General features: G+C 44.5%; 1 protein-coding gene across 9 annotated transcripts in view; it reads left to right on the top strand.

Annotated features, from left to right (window-relative positions):
* The window catches only part of TLN2 (talin 2), a 474792-nt gene that overhangs the window by 170969 nt on the left and 283297 nt on the right, over nucleotides 1-20526 (top strand). The window contains exon 1 of one of the 9 annotated variants that reach the window (XM_074393529.1): nucleotides 4515-7484. The exons of the other annotated variants lie outside the window; for them this stretch is intronic. The gene's annotated coding sequence lies outside the window, so the exon portion shown is untranslated. Of the gene's footprint in view, nucleotides 1-4514; nucleotides 7485-20526 lie in introns of those variants that run through there. 9 annotated transcript variants of the gene reach the window in all.

The following is a 20526-nucleotide window of genomic DNA, read 5'->3' as shown; positions in this document are numbered from 1 at the left end:
ATGATGGGAGTTTCTAGGATGATGGGACAGGATTACCTGTTTACTGCTTAGAAAACAATAATTTAAAAGGTATGCTTTTACCAAGGCCCAGTAAGAACTATTTTCTGGAACAAATGGAAAAGGCTGGATAATGGTACTGACTGAGCTAAGGGGTTAAGTCAATGCAATACCCAAGCCTCAGTTTCACCTAACAAGGAGACTTCCACTATCATTAAGACCTATAAGATTCTGTTTTCCAGTGAGAGAGTACCACTTGCATGATAACTTTACACCTCCATCCCAAATTCAGCACTCCAGCAAGATGCCAGGAGTTGTTCCAGGTGTGGAGAAACTTAAGGGGTTGGCAGAGATACAGATTTAGAAAATTCATGTAACTGAATTTGCTATGAAAAATTCACAGAATTTTTAAAGTTTGTAGATTCTGTCCTATTTAGGAAAAAAACAAAAACAAAAAACAACCCATCTTTCCCACAAGTTAGGAATTAGGAGAGCTTTTCCCTGTGAAATTCTTAGTTTACTCTCTCAGGGTGATTTTTGTTTGTTTACTATTCAGATAATCATCTAAATCCTACTGAGATGCCCTTTGAAGTGCATAGCTTTTCTTATGGAACTTCTACGGGAGAGGCCCTTAGTAGAATGTTTAGAGGAAAATATTTCAGATAGTTGTCCACATTCCTCTCTTAATTTTATTTCTCAAAAACAACAAAAAAAATTTTTTTTTACTTTACTAATTTTTCATTTGTGAATGTTTATGAAAAGACTCAGTTGAAGTGTTCCTTTATTTAATGTTTTTGCTTGCTCTGAAAGATTTAAACATTATAGAAAGCTTTAGAGTAAAAGTAATAGATCAGGTTGTGTTCCCCCTCAGAAAATATGCGCCAGTTTTAAATATCTTTATTGTATTCTAAATATGAATGTATTTGCTTTCTGCACTTATTCTAGTAAGAATAGAACATGTCTATTTTTATAATGCTGTCACTCATTTTGTTACTGTTGCTTTATAGTATATTTAGTTTTATGAGATTTCCTTTCATTTTTTTTTTTTTTAAACTTTTTTTGGGTCATTTTCTTCCATTTGGACATTAGGATTAATTTTCTGAATTGAGATGCTGGTTGAATTACATTGACTTTACAATCTGAGCAAGAATTGTTGTCTTCTAATATTGAGTCTTCCCATTTGGGAAATGGTAGTTCTCTCCGTTATTTGTATGTTTTTTAAAAAATGTCATTTAGTAAAATTTAAAATAAGATTGGTTTGGCACTTTTATTAGGTAGGTTTATTTTTTAGGAGTTTTTCTTTTTTTTCTTTTTCCTTTCCCCTGCATGCTATTATGAGTAGACTTTTTTAAGTGTCCCCTCCTCTCCCCTTCCCTCCCCTTCCTTTCTTTCTACCTTTCACAGGGTCTCACTTTGTCATCCAGGCTGGAGTGCAGTGGCAGGATCAGGGCTCACTGCGGCCTCAACCTTCTGGGCTTGGGTGATCCTCGAATACCAGCTTTCTGGGTAGCTGGGACTGCAGGTGCATGCCACTATGCCTGGCTAATTTTTTTTTATTATTATTTTTTTTTCATAGAGATGGGGTTTTGCCATGTTGCCCAGGCTGGTCTCAAGAGATCCTCCTGCCTCAGCCTCCCACAGTGCTGGGATTATAGATGTGAGCCACCATATCCAGCTAAAGAAATGCCATTTCCTAAATGGTTACTGTATCTGACCATCTATAATCCACTAGACTCTAGGCAGACAGGCATTCCATTTGCAAATATTGAAAGTTTTACTGCTACTGCCTTCTTGTTAGTACTTTATTTCATTTTTCTGTCTGCACTGGCTAGAGGGTTAAATAAAATACTGAATAGTAATAGCAGGCCTCCTTGTTTTATTCCTGATTGTAATGGGGCACTGGGTGTAACTCACCATTTGTTTGCTCATTTTCATACATTTCTGATTGACTGTCTTTATAAGGAAGTATTTGTTATTGATAAGAAAGTATCAAATTAACTATAATCAGGGGGAAATATTTAAGTCATTTTTTGTTTCTCAAAGGATTTGGCAGTGATATGAGATGTGCCAAGAAATAAAAAAGGTTTTATGATTGATTAAAAACAGATTCTCATTTTTGTCCCTCCTCTGAGGAATTCCTAACGGATAGGATATAGGAGCATGTTAAAACACCCGAAGACCCACTGCACCACACAGAATCTCTGAGAAACTCTAGACACACACTTTGAGCAAGGTTGTCTTACTGTTTGTAAAGGAGGGTGTGAGTGGGATCAAGGGATCTCACCAGTGCCGGTGACCCAGGCTGGGGCAGAGTCTTGGGGTGTGGAAGTCATGTTCTCGAGAAGTAGATGGAGCCACCTAAGTGGGCCCTGGGAGCCAATTGGTAGGGTTGAAATTCAGAAAATCTTGACTACTTGTCAGATCCAGAGGGACTTTGGAGGCTGCATGGAAACAGTGAATTTAGAGACGTCACATACCAGATACAGAGGCAGAGAATGACACACAAGATGTATGATGTGATAGTGCAGGACTCTGGGACTTTTACATGGCAGGGGTCCTTATCTGTGCTACTGAAGAGTGGGTTGGTAGAGTTAAAGCCAAAGGCTTAGAATGTAACTTCAAACTTTGTCATGCCATTCTTTCTTGCTAGTGGATTCTACCACCTGGGAACACATTTTTTTTTTTTTTGAGATGGAGCTTTGCTCTTGTTGCCCAGGCTGGAGTGCAGTGGCATGATCTTAGCTCACTGCAACCTCTACCTCCCAGGTTCAAGGGATTCTCCTGCCTCAGCCTCCCGAGTAGCTGGAATTACAGGCATGTGCCACCACACCCGGCTAATTTTTGTATTTTTAGTAGCGACAGGGTGTCACCATTTTGACAAGGCTGGTCTCAAACTCCCGACCTCAGGTGATCTGCCCACCTCGACTGGGAACATTAGGTAAATTTCAAATTACTATGTGGTGGCTGAAAGCCATAAGCCCTAGTACCTTTTTTTTTCTTCGTTTTTTTGAGGCAGAGTCTTGCTTTGTCACCCAGGCTGGAGTGCAGTGGCATGATCTTGGCTCACTGCAACTTCTACCTCCTGGGTTCAAGCAATTCTCTGCCTCAGCCTCCTGAGTAGCTGGGATTACAGGTGCGTACCTCCATGCCTGGCTAATTTTTGAATTTTTAGTGGAGACAGGGTTTTACCATGTTGGCCAGGCTGATCTTGAACTCCTGACCTCATGATCCACCAGCTTTGCCTCCCAAAGTGCTGGGGTTACAGGCATGAACCACCAGTGCCCAGCGCCCTAATACCTTTAAATGAAAGGTTTTGCCCCAGTGATTCCTGGAGCCTTGTGTTCTGCAGAGACACCTCAGTGGACTACAGGGTTGTGGAGCTCCTGATCTCAACTCCTATTTCAGCCAAAGTAACTCTGCTTTTATGTATCTCTGTTGCTTATTGGACTTCTGAGTGGAATCATATTTGAAGAAAAGACTTTACTGTTAAAAAATTTTTAAAGCTATCATTGTAATTCGTTTTACTGATTTAAATCATTTTTGTATGGGTGATATTGATCTTGTCTACATAACTCGACATTTTGTATCCCAACTCAATTGCATTTCTCAAGGAAAATTTTCTAGCATGAAGGATTTAGAAATGATTTTGTCATTCATCCGATGTAGATGTTACAGCATTTCGAATGGGCAGGCATGTGCTTGGGTCAGTTGTGTGCATGTCTTATTTCCTCTGATAAATGGTGAGCTGCTTGCCTGTAATCCCAGTACTTTGGGATGCTGAGGCGGGTGGATCACTTGAGGTCAGGAGGTTGAAACCAGCGTATCTAACATGGTGAAAACCCGTCTCTACTTAAAATACAAAATTAGCTGGGCATGGTGGTGCATGCCTGTAATCCCAGCTACTTGGGAGGCTGAGGCAGGAGAATTACTTGAACCTGGGAGGCGGAGGTTTAGTGAGCCAAGATTGTGCCACTGCATTCCAACCTGGGCAACAAAAGCAAAACTCTATCTCAAAAAAAAGGATAAAAAAAAGGCTTGTCGCAGTGGCTCACGCCTGTAATCCCAGCACTTTGGGAGGCCGAGGCAGGTGGATCACAAGGTCAAGAGATCGAGACCATCCTGGTCAACATGGTGAAACCCCGTCTGTACTAAAAATACAAAAAATTAGCAGGGCATGGTGGCGCGTGCCTGTAATCCCAGCTACTCAGGAGGCTGAGGCAGGAGAATTGCCTGAACCCAGGAGGAGGAGGTTGCGGTGAGCCAAGATTGCGCCATTGCACTCCAGCCTGGGTAACAAGGCTTAAGAACCTGCTTGTGGGCCGGGCGCAGTGGCTCAAGCCTGTAATCCCAGCACTTTGGGAGGCCGAGGCGGGTGGATCACGAGGTCAAGAGATCGAGACCATCCTGGTCAACATGGTGAAACCCCGTCTTTACTAAAAATACAAAAAATTAGCTGGGTATGGTGGCGTGTGCCTGTAATCCCAGCTACTCAGGAGGCTGAGGCAGGAGAATTGCCTGAACCCAGGAGGCGGAGGTTGCAGTGAGCCAAGATCGCGCCATTGCACTCCAGCCTGGGTAACAAGAGTGAAACTCCGCCTCAAAAAAAAAAAAAAAAAGAAAAATCATTTTTTTCTTCAACCTTCATAGATTCTTAGTTGGAACAGACCCCTGTAACAAAAGACAGATTTAACCAGAGAAAAGCAGAATTACTGACATGTGTATTTCATATAATAGGAAGACAACTAGGGAATGTGTAGTTCGCAAAGCGGTGCGTTTGAATTCCAGGTTATATAGCTTCTTCAACAAAGAACAGTAGGTTTCTAGTGAAGTGATAACGCTGAGGAAAAGGACTTTGAGAGTGTGTGGTGGCAGCTTGGGGGAAGGTAAATAACTGGCAGATAACAGCTAGTCAGCAAAGTTTGTTCACATAGCTTCCTCTGGTACTATCTCCAGCCAGAGAAGTGAGAAGCCTCTGAAGCTGTTCATGGTGGTTAAACTTCGTTCTCCCTGGTAAAAGAGAGGGCAGGATACCTTTCTTCTTTGCAAACCCATGTCCTGCTTTTTGGCAGATACAGGGAGAGCGGAGAGCGTCCCTGCATCTGCTTCTTAATTGTCTTCAGCTCAGTAATCCTTCATATTTTGGGGTGGCCTATTCTGGTCTCCTGTATTCCTGATTCTCTTCAAACCCTAGTGAATGAACATCCCCTTGCCCTTCCGCTAGTGATTTCACTGTGGCAGGAGAGGGGAAATTAAGAGGGAGGAGTTCTCCAGCAGCCTGACTTCCCTCTTGACTCCCAGTGTGCAGGCGAGTTGTTAGAGAGCTCTAAATAGCCTCTTCTGGGGATTGCTGCATTTTACTAGGATCACTGAAAATTGAGGTGGGAGCTTGCCAAGACAACCTCTCCCAGTTCTGCGTGGGCTACAATCTAAGTAACTGAGGCCAGCGGATGTGGACTGAGCCTAGAGGAATTGGGGTCCTACTCTTCATGGCCAAATTGGAGAACTGTCTTCCAAGCAGCTCTGTTTGGCTCACAGTGAGCTGTGCTCTTTATTCTGTAGCCAGACCATGTGCATTATATCACTAGCACTTTCTTGTGCCCGTGCCACCATATTCTGCAACTATCTAATAGAGGATTTTGTCTTCCACACTAGCTCTGAGGTAGCACTGTTGCTATAGCATCTGACATATACTGAGTGCTTATTTTAGGCAAGGCTCTTTGGTGGCAATGGAAACCCATTCATACCAGTTTGATAAGGAAGTTTCCTGTATGCTTTTGGAAACCAGGTGCCTTGGGGATCACCAGAACAGGGGACTGAGGCACTGAAGGTGCTCTCCTGGGCTCCCACACCCCTGGTCCCTCTTTTGGAGGTGGGTGTGCTTTATCTTCTCATTATGCAGATGAACTTGCAAGGTGGTGATTACCTCCCAGTTTCCAGTAGCCCTCTGTGGCTGTCCCAGTCTTTGTGCCTTCATAATCTTCCAGCCACCCAGCTAGAGTTCCACCAAATAGAATGGCTCAGTTACCAGGAAGAATTCCATTGGCCAGAATTGGCCTATTTGAGTGAGACCACACCAGTATTAGGAAGAGAGTAGCTGCCGTAGTGTCAGGGCTCTACTCCTGCCCAGATGGTTTTGGGGGAGTGGGAAGGTAGGGCAGATCCCTGGGGACCAAAGGCAGGGACCAAAGGGTCTGCCCTTTTGGCTGGGCAGGCCACAGAACACATCTCTTAAACTGTTTACGTATTTGCTAGAGAAAATGATTCATCCTATTTTCCAATTCTAATACTCCATGTTTTTTCCTTTTGTTTTTTTGCTTTTTTGAGATAGATTCATGCTTTTGCCACCGAGGCTGGAGTGCGGTGGTATGATCTCGGCTCACTGCAACCTCTGCCTCCTAGGTTCAAGAGATTCTCCTGCCTGAGCCTCCCAAGTTAGCTGGGATTACAAGCGCCTGCCAACATGTCCAGCCAATTTTTGTATTTTTAGTAGAGGTGGAGTTTCACCATGTTGGCCAGGCTGGTCTCGAACTCCTCACCTCAATTGATCCACCTGCCTCAGCCTCCCAAAGTGCTGGGATTACAGGCATGAGCCACCATGCCTGGCCATACTCCATGTTTTGATGTGAAAATTTTCTGTGCCTCCTGTCTTTGGTTAGGAATTACCGGGCATTCTAGGGTACATACTGGAGGATGTATATACAGTACATACTGTCAGCTGTCTGGATGATGCCCCTGCCCTGCTCCTCAGCCCTTTGGGGGGTTGGACTCTGCCTCAGTTGCACAATGAAGGCTTCCAGAGGGGAGGGCAGCCCTGCAGGTGATGGGACTTGAGGACACTATGTCACCCCTTCCCACTCATTGAGTCTGCAGAACTGCAACTGAGGCAGCCGGAGCCAGGAGGCAACGAGGGTTGCTGCAGGCACAGCCTGGTGAGTGGTACCCGCTTGCATGGCTCTTTCCAGAGAGTAAAAATGATTTGGCTTTTCATTTGTACAGAATGTTGCTGCTTCCCATTCTTCCTCTATACAGAAGGAAAGGGAAAAGAAATCATTATTCCAAAAGAAGACGGAAGAAAGAGAACTAGCGCCATTCAGAGAAGCCAGGTTTCTGGCTGGGCTGTGCTTTACAACTTCATTAGGCCCATGTGTTATTTTTGAGTGGCGGGAATAATAGGACTTGCACCTCATCAAGGAAAGGAATTCCAAACAAAAGCTTGGGTGGGGTTTCCTGGGCAGAAGCGTGATATTGTAATAAATGGGAAGCAGGGTGCTACAGTCCAATCTCTGCTCTGATTACACAAATTATAGCAAAGGGCCTGTTTTCAAAGGAATGTAACACACCCCGCTGAGGCCTCTCTTCCACGGGTGTGTCTTCATTTCCTCAGTCTCCTTCCTTAACAGCTAATGCCTTCACCAGGGGAACTGACGGCCTATGCTGAATAATTAAGATGCCTTCTTTAGGGTCTCTGCCTTGGAGCCATTTTACAGGTGAGCTAACCCTATGCTAAAGTCCTTTAGAGACTCCTGTGGCTAAATTCCCCGCCCTTCTCTTGTATTACTGAGCAGAAAGCCAATACAGGAGGCTGACCTTCCAGTCACAATTGCCAGCATTTTCAAGCACTAATGTTGTATGGGGTGGAGGGGTGGAGGGGTGGAGGAAGGCATTTAGATGAAAAGTCTGTCTGTCTGTCTGTCTGTCTGTCTCTCTCTCTTTTTTTTTTTTTTGGCAAAAGGTGCACTATCCTTTGTCACTGTTCCTGATGACCTGCTGCTGTCCCTGGTCTTCAGATCCCCACCCTGGCCTCCTCTCCTCTCCTTCCCTTTCCGACTCCCTGGGCTCAGCCAGTTGAGCCACTCAGGAACTTTGCCTGCTGCTGGCTCTTGCAGTATCAGACTCCCTATCTCCCTTTTCCTTTCCTTTCTTTTCCATCTTCAGATTTTAACATCCTCTCGTCAAGAAAGCTCCCTGTCCTTACCCTTCCTGGACTTGCCCTGAGTCTCTGTTAGATCCCTGGAGCACGCTGGGTTCACGTTTTGAACTGTTATCTCACCCAGTATTAAATGATACCTTTGCCTCTTTCTCCTTTTTAATTTATAAGCTCCTCAAAGTTCAGAACTGTCCATCTTCAAATTTGTGATATTTATGCTGCATAACAGATATATTTTGATCATAGCCCTATCTATGTAGTATTAAAAATTTTTTATACCATTTTGGTTGATTTTTTACCCATGTATCTTGTTGCCTTGTCTCTGTTTAACTTCAAGATGCAAGGAGCCCAGTAACTGTGTGGCAAGGCATCACTGGGATAGTTGCCTGACACCTGATGTCCTGGGTTATCACCCTCATCTTTGACTGGGGATGTGTTCTGGTTACTGCAGAATCTGAAAGGCAAGATAAAATCACACAGGTGCTGGTGCCTGCCTCCTCCCTGCCTGTCTGACACAGACTCCCTCTGCTCCCTCTTGGCTCTGCCCCTTCTAGCCTTCCTGAACATCTCCCATTCATTCATTCATTCATTCATTGATTCAATTTTTTATTTCCATAGATTTTTGGGGAACAGGTGGTATTTGGTTACCCGAGTAAGTTCTTCAGTGGTGATTTCTGAGATTTTGGTGCACCCATCACCTGAGCCATATCCACTGAAGCTTCCTCAGCCCTTCCAACCTTTTCCCCTTGAGTCCCGTAAGTCCACTGTATCATTCTTAGGCCTTTGCATCTTCATAACGTAGCTCCCACTTACAAGTAAGAACATACGGTGTTTGGTTTTCCATTCTTGAGTTGCATCATTTAGAGTAATAGTCTCCAATTCCATCTAGGTTGCTGCAGATGCCATTAATTCATTCCTTTTGATGGCTGAGTAGTATTCTATCAGTCAGCAGTTTATCAGCTTGTTGATGGATGGGCATTTGAGCTGGTTCCACGTTTTTGCAACTGTGAATTGTGCTGCTATAAACATGCGTGTGCAAGTACCTTTTTTATATAATGACTTCTTTTCCTGTGTGGAGATACCCAGTAGTGTGACTGCTGGATCAAATGGTAGTTCTACTTTTAGTTCTTTAAGGAATCGCCACACTCTTTTCCATGTTGGTTGTACTAGTCTACATTCCCACCAGCAGGGTAGAAGTATTTCCTGTTCACCACATCCTCACTAACTTCACCGACTTCGATTATTTTTTGAGTTTTTGCTTATGGCCATCATTGCAGGAGTAAGGTACTGCCTTCTGGCTTTGTTTTGTTTTGTTTGTTTTGAGATGGAGTCTTACTCTGTTCCCAGGCTGGAGTGCAGTGGTACAATTTTGGCTCACTGCAGCCTCTGCTTCCTGGGTTCCAGTGATTCTCCTGCCTCAGCTCCTGAGTAGCTGGGATTACAGGTGCGTGCCACCACACCCAGCTAATTTTTGTATTTTTAGTAGAGATGGGGTTTCACCATGTTGGTCAGGCTGGTCTTGAACTCCTGACCTCATGATCCACCCGCCTTGGCCTCCCAAAGTGCTGGGATTATAGGTGTGAGCCAGTGTGCCCAGCTGCATTGTGGTTTTGATTTGCATTTCCCTGGTCATTAGTGATGTGGAGCATTTTTTCTTTTCTTTTTTTTTTTTTTTTTTTTTTTTTGAGACAGAGTTTCGCTCTTGTTACCCAGGCTGGAGTGCAATGGCGCGATCTCGGCTCACCGCAACCTCCGCCTCCTGGGTTCAGGCAATTCTCCTGCCTCAGCCTCCTGAGTAGCTGGGATTACAGGCACGTGCCACCATGCCCAGCTAATTTTTTGTATTTATAGTAGAGACGGGGTTTCACCATGTTGACCAGGATGGTCTCGATCTCTTGACCTTGTGATCCACCCGCCTCGGCCTCCCAAGAGCATTTTTTCATGTTTGTTGACCATTGGTATATCTTCTTTTGAGAATTGTCTATTCATGTTCTTAGCCCATTTTTTGATGGGATTGTTTATTTTCTTATTACTAATTGACTTTGTTGTAGATTCTGGATATTAGTCCTATATCAGATGTATAGATTGTGAAGATTTTCTCCCACTCTGTGGGTTTACTGTTTACTCAGGTGACTGTTCTTTTTGGCATGCAAAAGCTCTTTAGTTTAATTAAGTCCCACCTTTTATCTTTGTTTTTATTGTATTTGCTTTTGGGTTCTTGGTCACAAAATCCTTGCCTAAGCCAATAGAAGGTCTCCCATTCCTGTGTCTGCTGCACGTTGCACATGCTGGGCCTGGTGTCTCTCCTGATGGGCACAGTGACCTGTCATTCTGCCAGAGTTGGCTTCTCTGGTCTCCTCTGAGAAGCCTTCTGTGATTCCTTCAGCTTCCCCCACCCTGCCCTGAACTCTGTGGGTGAAAGCTCCCAGTGTGCCTCATGTTTTATGGTAATCATTTGTTTATGGGTATCTCCTCTCACTGGATGGAAGGGGGCTCGGTTCACAGGCGGGGAGACTTAGCCTTACTCCTTTTGGTATTGCCCAGCATGTAACCAGGTACCAAGCATGTACTAACTACTAGGTGCTCCAGTAAGTTATTTGATAAGGGACATTTTCTTCTTTAAATAATGAGTTTTAAAAAATTGTTAGTGGTGATATTTTGAGTTTTAGAATTATTGCGCATGTCCTAATATAGTTAAAAGTTTGGGGCTAGGCCAGGTACAATGGCTCATGCCTGTAATCCCAGCATTTTGGGAGGCCAAGGCAGGTGGATCGCCTGAGATTGGGAGACCAGCCTGACCAAAATGGAGAAACCTTGTCTCTAATAAAAATACAAAAATTAGCTAATTGTGGTGGTACATGCCTGTAATCCTAGCTACTTGGAAGGCTGAGGCAGGAGAATCGCTAAAACCCAGGAGGCAGAGGTTCCAGTGAGCCAATATCGTGCCATTGCACTCTAGCCTGGGTGACAAGAGTGAAACTCTTATTTCACAAAGCAAATAAATAAAAAATAAAGTTTGGGGCTTTGCACTGTGCAGTTCTGTTTTACAGATGAGGGAAGGGAGACTCAGAATCGTTAGCCTCCTGCCTTAAGGCCTTCAGAGTCGTCCTCTGGTGGGCTTCTCCCCAAACAAGACAGAGTCCTGGAGACTTCATGAAAATGTTATGCTGGCAGGAGATTTCTGGCGTGCTCCTGGGGTGGAGAGGCTGGACTGCAGGGAACAGGAAGGGCTTTCATAATTATCTCTGATACAGTTCAGAGCTGACCTTGTCACATGTTGGTAGCAAGACTCATTTCAGTCTGCAAAGTGGGAAGATTTCAAAGACAAATGAGAAAGGAGAGATGAGGTTCTGTGAGCACGACAGAAAGTTGTGCTGAGGTTAGAGGTTAGCTTTGCCCCCGGATTATATACCTTATAGATTTTCTTACAGATTTTACTTTTGTGTGTTGTTTTTCCCTGTGTACGTTAATTTTCCTGTGCTGTGTAAGGTACTGCATTTCTGGACCAAGCATACAGGCTCATACCTGTAATCCCAGCACTTTGGGAGGCTGAGGCGGGTGGATCACTTGAGGCCAGGAGTTCGAGACCAGCCTGGCCAACATGGCAAAAACCCATCTCTACTAAAAATACAAAAATTAGTCAGGCATGGTATTGGGCGCCTGTACTCTCAGCTACTAGGGAAGCTGAGGCAGGAGAATCGCTTGAACCCAGGAGGTGGAGGTTGCAGTGAGCTGAGATTGCACCACTTGACTCCAGCCTGGGCGGCAAAGAGAGGCTCCGTCTCAAAAAAAAAAAAAAAAAAAAAGGAAACTGCATTCTGCCCACTGACACACACATACTCAGAAATGCTTATAAATATCCCATTGTTGCCTTCATAATTAGCCCAGAGGAGGAGAGATGCATGCAGGAGCTGCTAATTTGTGCTTGTCTGCTTGCTAGAGATTCACCAGCAGCAAACCCAGACAAGCTGTTAATAAGTGTTAAACACCACGGAGTCTGCATGCTGGGTGAAGTCTCAGCCAACACTCAGGGGACAAAAACCTTTCCCTTGTGGTAGCCTCTCTTGATTGCTATGGTGAATAAAGTTTATAAATACCATTTTGAGAAGTATTTACAATATTCTTTTGGTACAGTAAAATTTCATTAGTTCGGGATAATGGAAAGTCATCTAACCTAGAAGATACAGGGACAATTTAAAAACATTACTTAAAGTATATACATAATAAATTGCACTTGACTGACAGATGATAAAAGAGGTTTAGGAAATATGATCTGTGACACAAATTTAAGACATTGCCCATAGAGGGATTTAGGGGATCTATGGTAATAGATGTTTAAGAGCAGCAATTAACATACCACTTCATAATTAAGTACTCTTGGATTGCTTAAGAGGCACTGTCTGGCAACAGTTGGACCCTTAAATTCCTTACATAGCCCAGTGTTCATTTGAATGAACTTAAAACTATTTGCTACCCTCATTTTGCTACGTAAATGCTTTAATCTTCCAGTTGTGGGTCTAGGGTTATCTCACATTAGGAATTAGTGTGGTCTGCCTGAAGGACATCCATCCTTCTGTGTTTCAAATCAGCAAATATTCGAATGTGTACAGTGTGCAGCCGTGTTGGTCAGCTTTTAAATAACAAAATGTATTTCCCGCCCTCAGGAAGTTTGCAGTCCACTGTGTAGGATAGACAGAGAAACTGGCCTAGCATTGTCAGGGGCTGGGCTTTGGAGTTGGATGGCTGTGCTGTTTACTAGCTGTGTGTGTTCTTTTACCTCTTTTTTTGAAGTCTCACTCTGTTGCCCAGGCTGGAGTGCAGTGGCACAATCTCAGCTTACTGCAGCCTCTGACTTCTTGGTACAAGCAATTCTGCCTCAGCTCTTGAGTAGCTGGGATTACAGGTGCACACCACCACACCCGGCTAATGTTTTGTTTCGGTTTTTTTTTTTTTTTTTTTTTTTTTTTTGAGGCAGAGTTTCGCTCTTGTTATCCAGGCTGGAGTGCAATGGCGCGATCTCGGCTCACCGCAACCTCCGCCTCCTGGGTTCAGGCAATTCTCCTGCCTCAGCCTCCTGAGTAGCTGGGATTACAGGCACGCGCCACCATGCCCAGCTAATTTTTTGTATTTTTAGTAGAGACGGGGTTTCACCATGTTGACCAGGATGGTCTCGATCTCTTGACCTCGTGATCCACCCGCCTCGGCCTCCCAAAGTGTTGGGATTACAGGCTTGAGCCACCGTGCCCGGCCATTTTTTGTATTTTTAGTAGAGACAGCTTTCACCATGCTGGCCAGGCTGGTCTCGAACTCCTGACTTCGTGATCTGCCCGCCTCGGCCTCCCAAAGTGCTGGGATTACAGGCATGAGCCACCACACCTGGCCTCTTTTACCTCTTAAGCCTCAGTTTCTTTATCTGTAAAAATGAGGATGATGATACATTTTAGGGTTATTTTGAGGAAAAGTGAGGTAACTCACATAAACTGTCAAGCATAAGTGTTCATTGTTTATCTGGTGTGGCTGCTGCTCATGCAGTAAAGAAATAACAGATAAAGCATGGCAAATGTTCAGTGAGACTAGGTCTGTGCTGTGGCCTGAGAATACACAGGTGTGAACAAATAACTTCTAACACCCCTGGTAGGGGGTTGGAGTGGGAGCCAGATTGGCCAGTAGCTGGGGAAAAAGTTAGAAGGCTACAGATGAGCAGGACATTAGTACTTCTTGATTCATTCATTTGGCAAACAGTTTTGGAGATTTATGGTGTGCCAGACACTTCACCAGGCACTGGGATTATAGGAGTGAGTCAGAAAAGATTAAAACCCCGTTGGAGCCTACATTCCCTTGGGAGAGAGAAGGGAAGCACACACTCTTGTGTGTAAGAACCCTGGGGTGAGGGCTATAATATGGGTTCTAGGAATGTGGAGTAATTAGAGATGGCCAGAAAGTAGAGGGGTGTGCATGGGGTATAGGGGAACTGGGTGACAAGGTTTAGGAGGGAAGTATGCACATATTTGGGAAGCCTTATGAGTGTTTCTAAAAAACCCGTGGTAGCATTGAGTAGCTACAGGAAGCTTTCCTTTCCTTTCCTTTTTTTTTTTTTTTTTTTTGAGATAGGGTCTTGCTGTGTAGCCCATGTGTCTCAAAAAAAAAAAGGCGCTGGAGCTCAGTGGCACAAGCACAGCTCACTGCAGCCTCAAACTCCTGGGCTCAAGGAGATGCTCTCGCCTCAATCTAAGGTCTCGCTGTGTTTCCCAGGCTGGTCTCAAACTCCAGGACTCAAGTAGTCTCCCTGCCTCAGCCTTTCAAAGCACTGGGGTTATAGACCTGAGCCACTGCGTCCAGCCTACTCTTTTTAAAAAAATATGTAAATATCTTTCTCTGCTGTCATTGTAAGATTATAACATTTGTTATATAAAATATATAGTGTCTGTATATTTTATATATAGATATTTTATATACAGATTATATATTATATGCTTTACAAATAAAGAATTGTATAACTATATATTCTATATAGAGAAAATTCTATATTCTATATACAGCATATATAGGACAAACAGAATATATATAGCATATATAGAATATATATAGAATATAGAATATACATAGAATATAGACTATTATAGAATATAGAATTTATATAATATATATAGTTATACAATTCTTTATATAGAATATATAGTTAAATAATTATGTTTTTTATCCACTTATTATAGAGTAAGCATTTTCTCAGATTCTTATAAACAGTATTTTATTGGCTAAGTAGTATCCAGTCCAGAGTATGAAACATATTTGACTTAACTAGCTCTTTCTTTTGGATCATTCAGTTGTTTCCAAGACCTTGTTAGCATACAGAATGACTGTTTAGCATCTTTATATGTGAAAGCATTTCTGCATGTGAGATGATATCCCAATGTTAAATCTGCAACATTGTGATTACCAGTTCAAGGCACTGGACATTTTCAAAGGTGTTTGAAGTTTGAGACATTATGAGAGTACTTCCCTAAAAGACTGCACTGACAAAAAAATTTGTGTAAACCTCTCTGTGTCATGGAGACAACTGGAGGCATGGCGATGGTGGATTTGAGCAGCAAGACGCTGCCAGGAGTAACAGCAGTCAGGAGACAACACCTCTCCCAAGGCGATGGATGGCCTTGGTGAGGAAAAATGACGGGACAAGCCAGGAGCAGTGGCTCACGCCTATAATCCCAGCACTTTGGGAGGCTGAGGAGGGTGGATCACTTGAGGCCAGGAGTTTGAGCCAGTGTGCCAAACATAGCAAAACCTCATCGACTAAAAATATAAAAATTACCCTGGCGTATTGGCTTGTGCTTGTAATGCCAGCTACTCAGGAGATTGAGGCAGGAGAATCTTTTAAACCTGGGAGGTGGAGGTTGCAGTGAGCTAAGATCATGTTATTGTACTCCAGCCTGGGCGTTAGAGTGAAACTCTGTCTTGGGGGGAAAAATGAGGGGACCTTGCTTGAATGTGAAATGTGTAGGCTTGGAACACATCATGAACGGCAGCGTGGCATGCTGAAGATGACGCCTTTTGGTTTAGGACCTCCAGAATTCCCTCTTCCCTTTCCCCCGTAGTCTTTACCTTATAACCATTTGTATAAATGTCACTATCCTCTACTGAATTGAGTTCTCCGAGCCTATGACCGCAGATACTAGCATTTTTATGTCCCTAATTGTTGTTTAATTAAGGTTTATAAAATGTGGGGGTGAAGGGAAAGGGAGCTGGGCATGGAGTGTGGCTTGGGCAAGGAACATGGCCCTTGTCCAGTGTGGCTGGGACTGGTGGGGCTGGGCAACAGGCGGGAGCGGCAGAAGGGGAGGGACAGACCTCCCTGCCCTGGGTCAGGCAGAGTTGAGCCCCAGCAGGCAGGGGTGGAAGATTTGGCTCTCCATCGTGGCTCTGGTTTCATCACTGAGTGACCTGGGGCAAATCATTACGCTCTCTATGCTTCGTTTTCCTCTGGAGGGGAGGGTGCCAGCAGTGGCAATCTCTTAATTTTCTATGTATTTATTTTTATTGGGACAGTCTTACTCTGTTGCCCGGGCTGGAGTGAGGTGGTGTGATTTCGGCTCACGACAACCTCCGCCTCTCGGGTTCAAGTGAGTCTTCTGCCTCAGCCTCTCGAGAAGCTGGGACTACAGGTACGCGCACCATGCCTGGCTTATTTTTGTATTTTTAGTAGAGACAGGGTTTTACTATGTTGGCCAGGCTGGTCTTGAACTCCTGACTTCGTGATCCACCTGCCTCGGCCTCCCAAACTGCTGGGATTACAGGTGTGAGCCACTGTGCTCAGCTGGCAATGTCTTTAAATGGAACATTGAACAATGATTTTTAGGTCTATAGGTAAGAGGTACAATTTAAAGAAAAGGCGGGGAGTAATGAAATAAAACTCAGAGTACTCACAGTACTGCTCTTCAGAATGTTGGAAGCATGGTGCATGGCCCACCGGGAGTGCTTGGTCTGTGTCAGCAGCGGAGATTGATAATGACAGCCACTCATCTGAGGGTTGCCTTTCTCACTGACCAGCTGGGAATGGTGTGTTTCTTTGGGTGGTCTCTGCCCCTTGACGGATGGAAACACCTTTTCTCTTGACCCTGCCCCTGAGCTTGTCCTTTGGAAGACATCCTTGGCCTGGGCTTTGGGGGCTGGGAACACATTCCCCAGCCCTGCCCTCCTGAGCTCTTCTGTAGCTTCTGGAAGAAGCACTGAAGGATGCCCAGCTGTGCCCTGCCCAGGTCCTTCTGGAATCCCGAGGCTCAATAACCCCTGTGTTAGAGCATGTATGAGTTTCTGAGGGCTGCTGTAACACATGAGCACAACTGGTGGCTTGGAGCAACAGGAATCTGTCCTCTCCCAGTTCTGGAAGCCGGAAGTCTCAAATCAGTGTGTTGATCGGGCCATACTCCCTCCGAAGGCTCTGGGGAGAATCCTTCCTCGCGTCTTTGAGCTGCTGGTGGCTCCATGCCTTCCTCGTCTTGGGTCCGTGTCGTGCCACACTCTGCTTCTGTCTTCATACAGTCTGCCTGTTCTTTGTGTCTTTTATTCTGTCTCTTCTAAGGTCATTTCTTATTGGATTTGGGACCCACCTGTGTAATCCAGGACGCTTTCATCTCAGTATCTCTAATTGCATCTGCAGATACCACTTTCCCAAATAAGGTCACATTCCCAGGTTCCAGGATTTAAGTTGTAGGTATATCTTTATTGGGGGCTACCATTCAACTCCTACAGGCCAGAAATGGAGCTGTGCTCTGATGGGAAGACCCAAGGGTCTCCTCTGGGCACCCGAGTCACAGACATTTGGCCTGACCTGGCTTTAGAGCTTCTCTGCCCTCTTAGGGGAAACTGAGAGAATAAGAAAGTTCCCAGCAGAAGGCAGGGGTTAGCCCTGCATTTGGTGCCCAGGATTGCGTGGGTGCTAGGATTGTCTCTCAGACACACTCTGCTACCCAGACTTTTTGGAAGGATGGCACAGCTCACGTGTGAGGTTGGTGCAGTCTGGAGTCAGAAATCTCTCTTGGCTTCTTATGTAAGCAGGTGAAGCCAGTGGCAGTAATTGTAGCTGTGGTTGGATTTTCGTGGTAAAGGGGAATGGCTGTGGAAAATGGAAGCTGGATAGCATGTGAGAGAAATTTTGTGATTGTGTACGATAGGCACAGCCGAATTTCACTTACCGTAATATTTTTATAAACACCCCAAATAGGCTAATGCAAACAGTATGATTCAAATGGGAAGCTATGATTGGTCATTGTTGAGGTCAGGTATAGATTATATTTCAGGGTTAATCATCAAGCTACCTGCCTTTAAAACTACAGTTGATGAAGCAGTAGTTTGGTGTGAGTTTCCCCTTTCTGCCTGGTCCCAGTCAAAGCTCTGTTCAGTTCTTTGGTGATAACTGTCCTCTCTCTTCCTCCTTCTCTGTCTCTCTTCTCCCTTTGGTTTTCCTTATGCCTGCGCTCCTCCTCTTTCCCCTTAAGACTCTTGAGTGCTGTTGAAAATATTAGCAGGATTGCCCTCTTGATGTGAATGTGTTTCCAAAGTAGTTTCAAAGTGGCTCCATCCAAAAGCTTAGGAGGTTTTTAGGGATTGGCCTTTCTAGACCACATTCCCTCTGCCCCACCCACGGGGAGGGTGCTAGGCAGATCCCTGGCTTGGTCCCAAGTGTGTCAACAGCCTGTTGCTTTCTAGTTCAACAGGAGAGAATAATCTTGGGTAAACATGGCCGTTGGAAAAAAGCAAATATTTGTCTTGGCAGTTGCAGTCACTCAAGTGTTTAGCCCCTCTTGTGTTCCTGGGGACAACGTAGGAGCTATGCTGGAAGGCATGGCATCAAATCTTGCATCTGGTTAAGAAACCTTGGTAGGAACAGATAAATAAAGGACGTTTGGAAGGCCATGCTCTTTCTCCTTTCTTCTTTGCTTTTCTCTCTTTTTTTGTCCTGCTCTTTCTTTCTCCCCGCTTCCCTCTCTGAACAAGTCAGAATATTCCCTTTTCCCTAATTTTTTGGTTGCTTAAGCTAGTGTTTCTCAGCTGTAGCCTGTTGATGTGTTGAGCCAGATCGTTTTTTGTCATATGGTGCAGTTCTGACCTTCAGAGGATGTTAAGCAGCTACCTTGGCCTCTGCTTACTATGCCAGTAGCACTCGGCGACAGTGGTGGCTACCAAATATGTCTCCAGACAATGCTGAATGTCTCCTGGGTGGGAAAATTGCCCTTGGTTGAGAACCACTGGCTAAGCCAGTCTTCTCTAAGGTGTTAAGTGTACTAATGGTGGTGTAGCGGAAGAAGCTTCCATGCATGGGCGTGCGCGTACGTGTGCGTGTGTGTGTGTGTGTGTGTGTATAGAGGAGTGGCAGTTGGGTTCCTTAAACATCACACTTTTTTTGTTGTTGTTTTTTTTTTTTTTTGAGATGGAGTTTCGCTCTTATTGCCCAGGCTGGAGTACAGTTGCATGATCTCAGCTTACCACACCCTCAGCCTTCCAGGTTCAAACTATTCTCCTGCCTCAGCCTCCCTAGTAGATGGGATTACAGGCATGTCTAACCATGCCCAGCTAATTTTTGTATTTTTATTAGAGACGGGGTTTCTTCATGTTGGTCAGGCTAGTCTCAAACTCCTGACTTCATGTGATCTGCCCCCCTTGACCTCCCAAAGTGTTGGGATTACAGGCATGAACCACTGGACCCGGCCTACATACTTACTTCTTAAAGATCACTTTTCAACCCAGCTGTAGTCAGCCTGGCCATAATGCGGGTCTCACAGCAGCGAAGGCAGCTGGTGATGATCAATCAACATGATTGGCTGTTCACTTTTCCAGCAGATCTTAGCTAGCTTCCTTTTCAGGCTTATTGCTATTCCTCCCGTGGTTTTAAAATGCAGATGCCAGTTTGCACTGAGTGCTTGGGAGATGCGCCTGACATTTGGCACCTTTTGGTTGCGTTATTCCTCAGCCAGGCAGCAAAGCATGACAGGATTCTATTGCCTATCACTCCTGTGAGTCAGTCAAACTTATTTCGTGTCATCTTGGGGGAAGGTGCCGAACTGTAATGTCAAGGTGACATGCTCTTTGGGTAAATGTAGTTCCTGGACCTTCTCAAGCATGACTGCACTTTTTACAGCCAGCCAGTCTTGCTTCTTTAGAGAACTTAATAATTGACTCTATCCCTATGGAACTGTCCAACTACCCTTAAAACATTACATATTTTAATCATTTTTTAAAAACACACTTTCAGAGTTTTGACTTTATTGTAGTAATGTCATACTAATACAATTAAGTTAAAAACAAGGTACTTGCCTCCCATTTGTTTTCAGCTTTTTTTTTTTTGGGGAATTTTAAACATGTGCAGGAGTAGAGGGAATGGTAAGCTCCCACACATCAGCTTATCTCCAATTTTCTTTTTTTTTTTTGAGGGGGTGGGGACGGAGTCTTGCTCTGTTACTAGGCTGGAGTGCAGTGGTGTGGCATGATCTTGGTTCACTGCAACCTCCACCTCCCAAGTTCAAGTGATTCTCCTCCTCGGCCTCCCAAGTAGCTGGGACTGCAGGCTCATATCACCACACCCAACTAATTTTTGTATTTTTAGTAGAGATGGGGTTTTACCACGTTGGCTAGGATGGTCTCGATCTCTTGACCTTGTGATCCGCCGGTCTTGACCTCCCAAAGTGCTGAGATTATAGGCGTGAGCCACAGTGCCTGGCATTTTCTCCAGTTTTCAATACATGATCTGTCTTGTTTTACTTAGAGTCCCCCTTTCTCAATTCACTCAGTTATTTTGAAATAAGTCCTCAACATCACATCCTTTCATCTGCACATATTTCAGTATACAACTCCGAAGGGCTCTTTTCTCAAACACAGTTATAATCCCCCCAGATAAACAAGACACCATTACACTTAACCATTCCTCACTATTAAATATTTGCTGTATTTGGTTGCTGAATTTCTCACATATCTTGTGGTCTGCCTCGTAAGACCTCTTCGTGTAATCAAAATCCTTAAGGGCAGGACAGACCTGGAAGTCGTCTTTTGTGTCTGACGTGCTGATATTCGGGGGTGCTGAGCTTTGTACCTGGCACCTGGCAGGAACATCA

The sequence above is a fragment of the Saimiri boliviensis genome, chromosome 2 (genome assembly GCF_048565385.1).
Source record: "Saimiri boliviensis isolate mSaiBol1 chromosome 2, mSaiBol1.pri, whole genome shotgun sequence".
Classification (NCBI taxonomy): domain Eukaryota; kingdom Metazoa; phylum Chordata; class Mammalia; order Primates; family Cebidae; genus Saimiri; species Saimiri boliviensis.
Note: the sequence above shows the minus strand (reverse complement) of the source record. Positions and strands in the feature narration are given on the sequence as shown.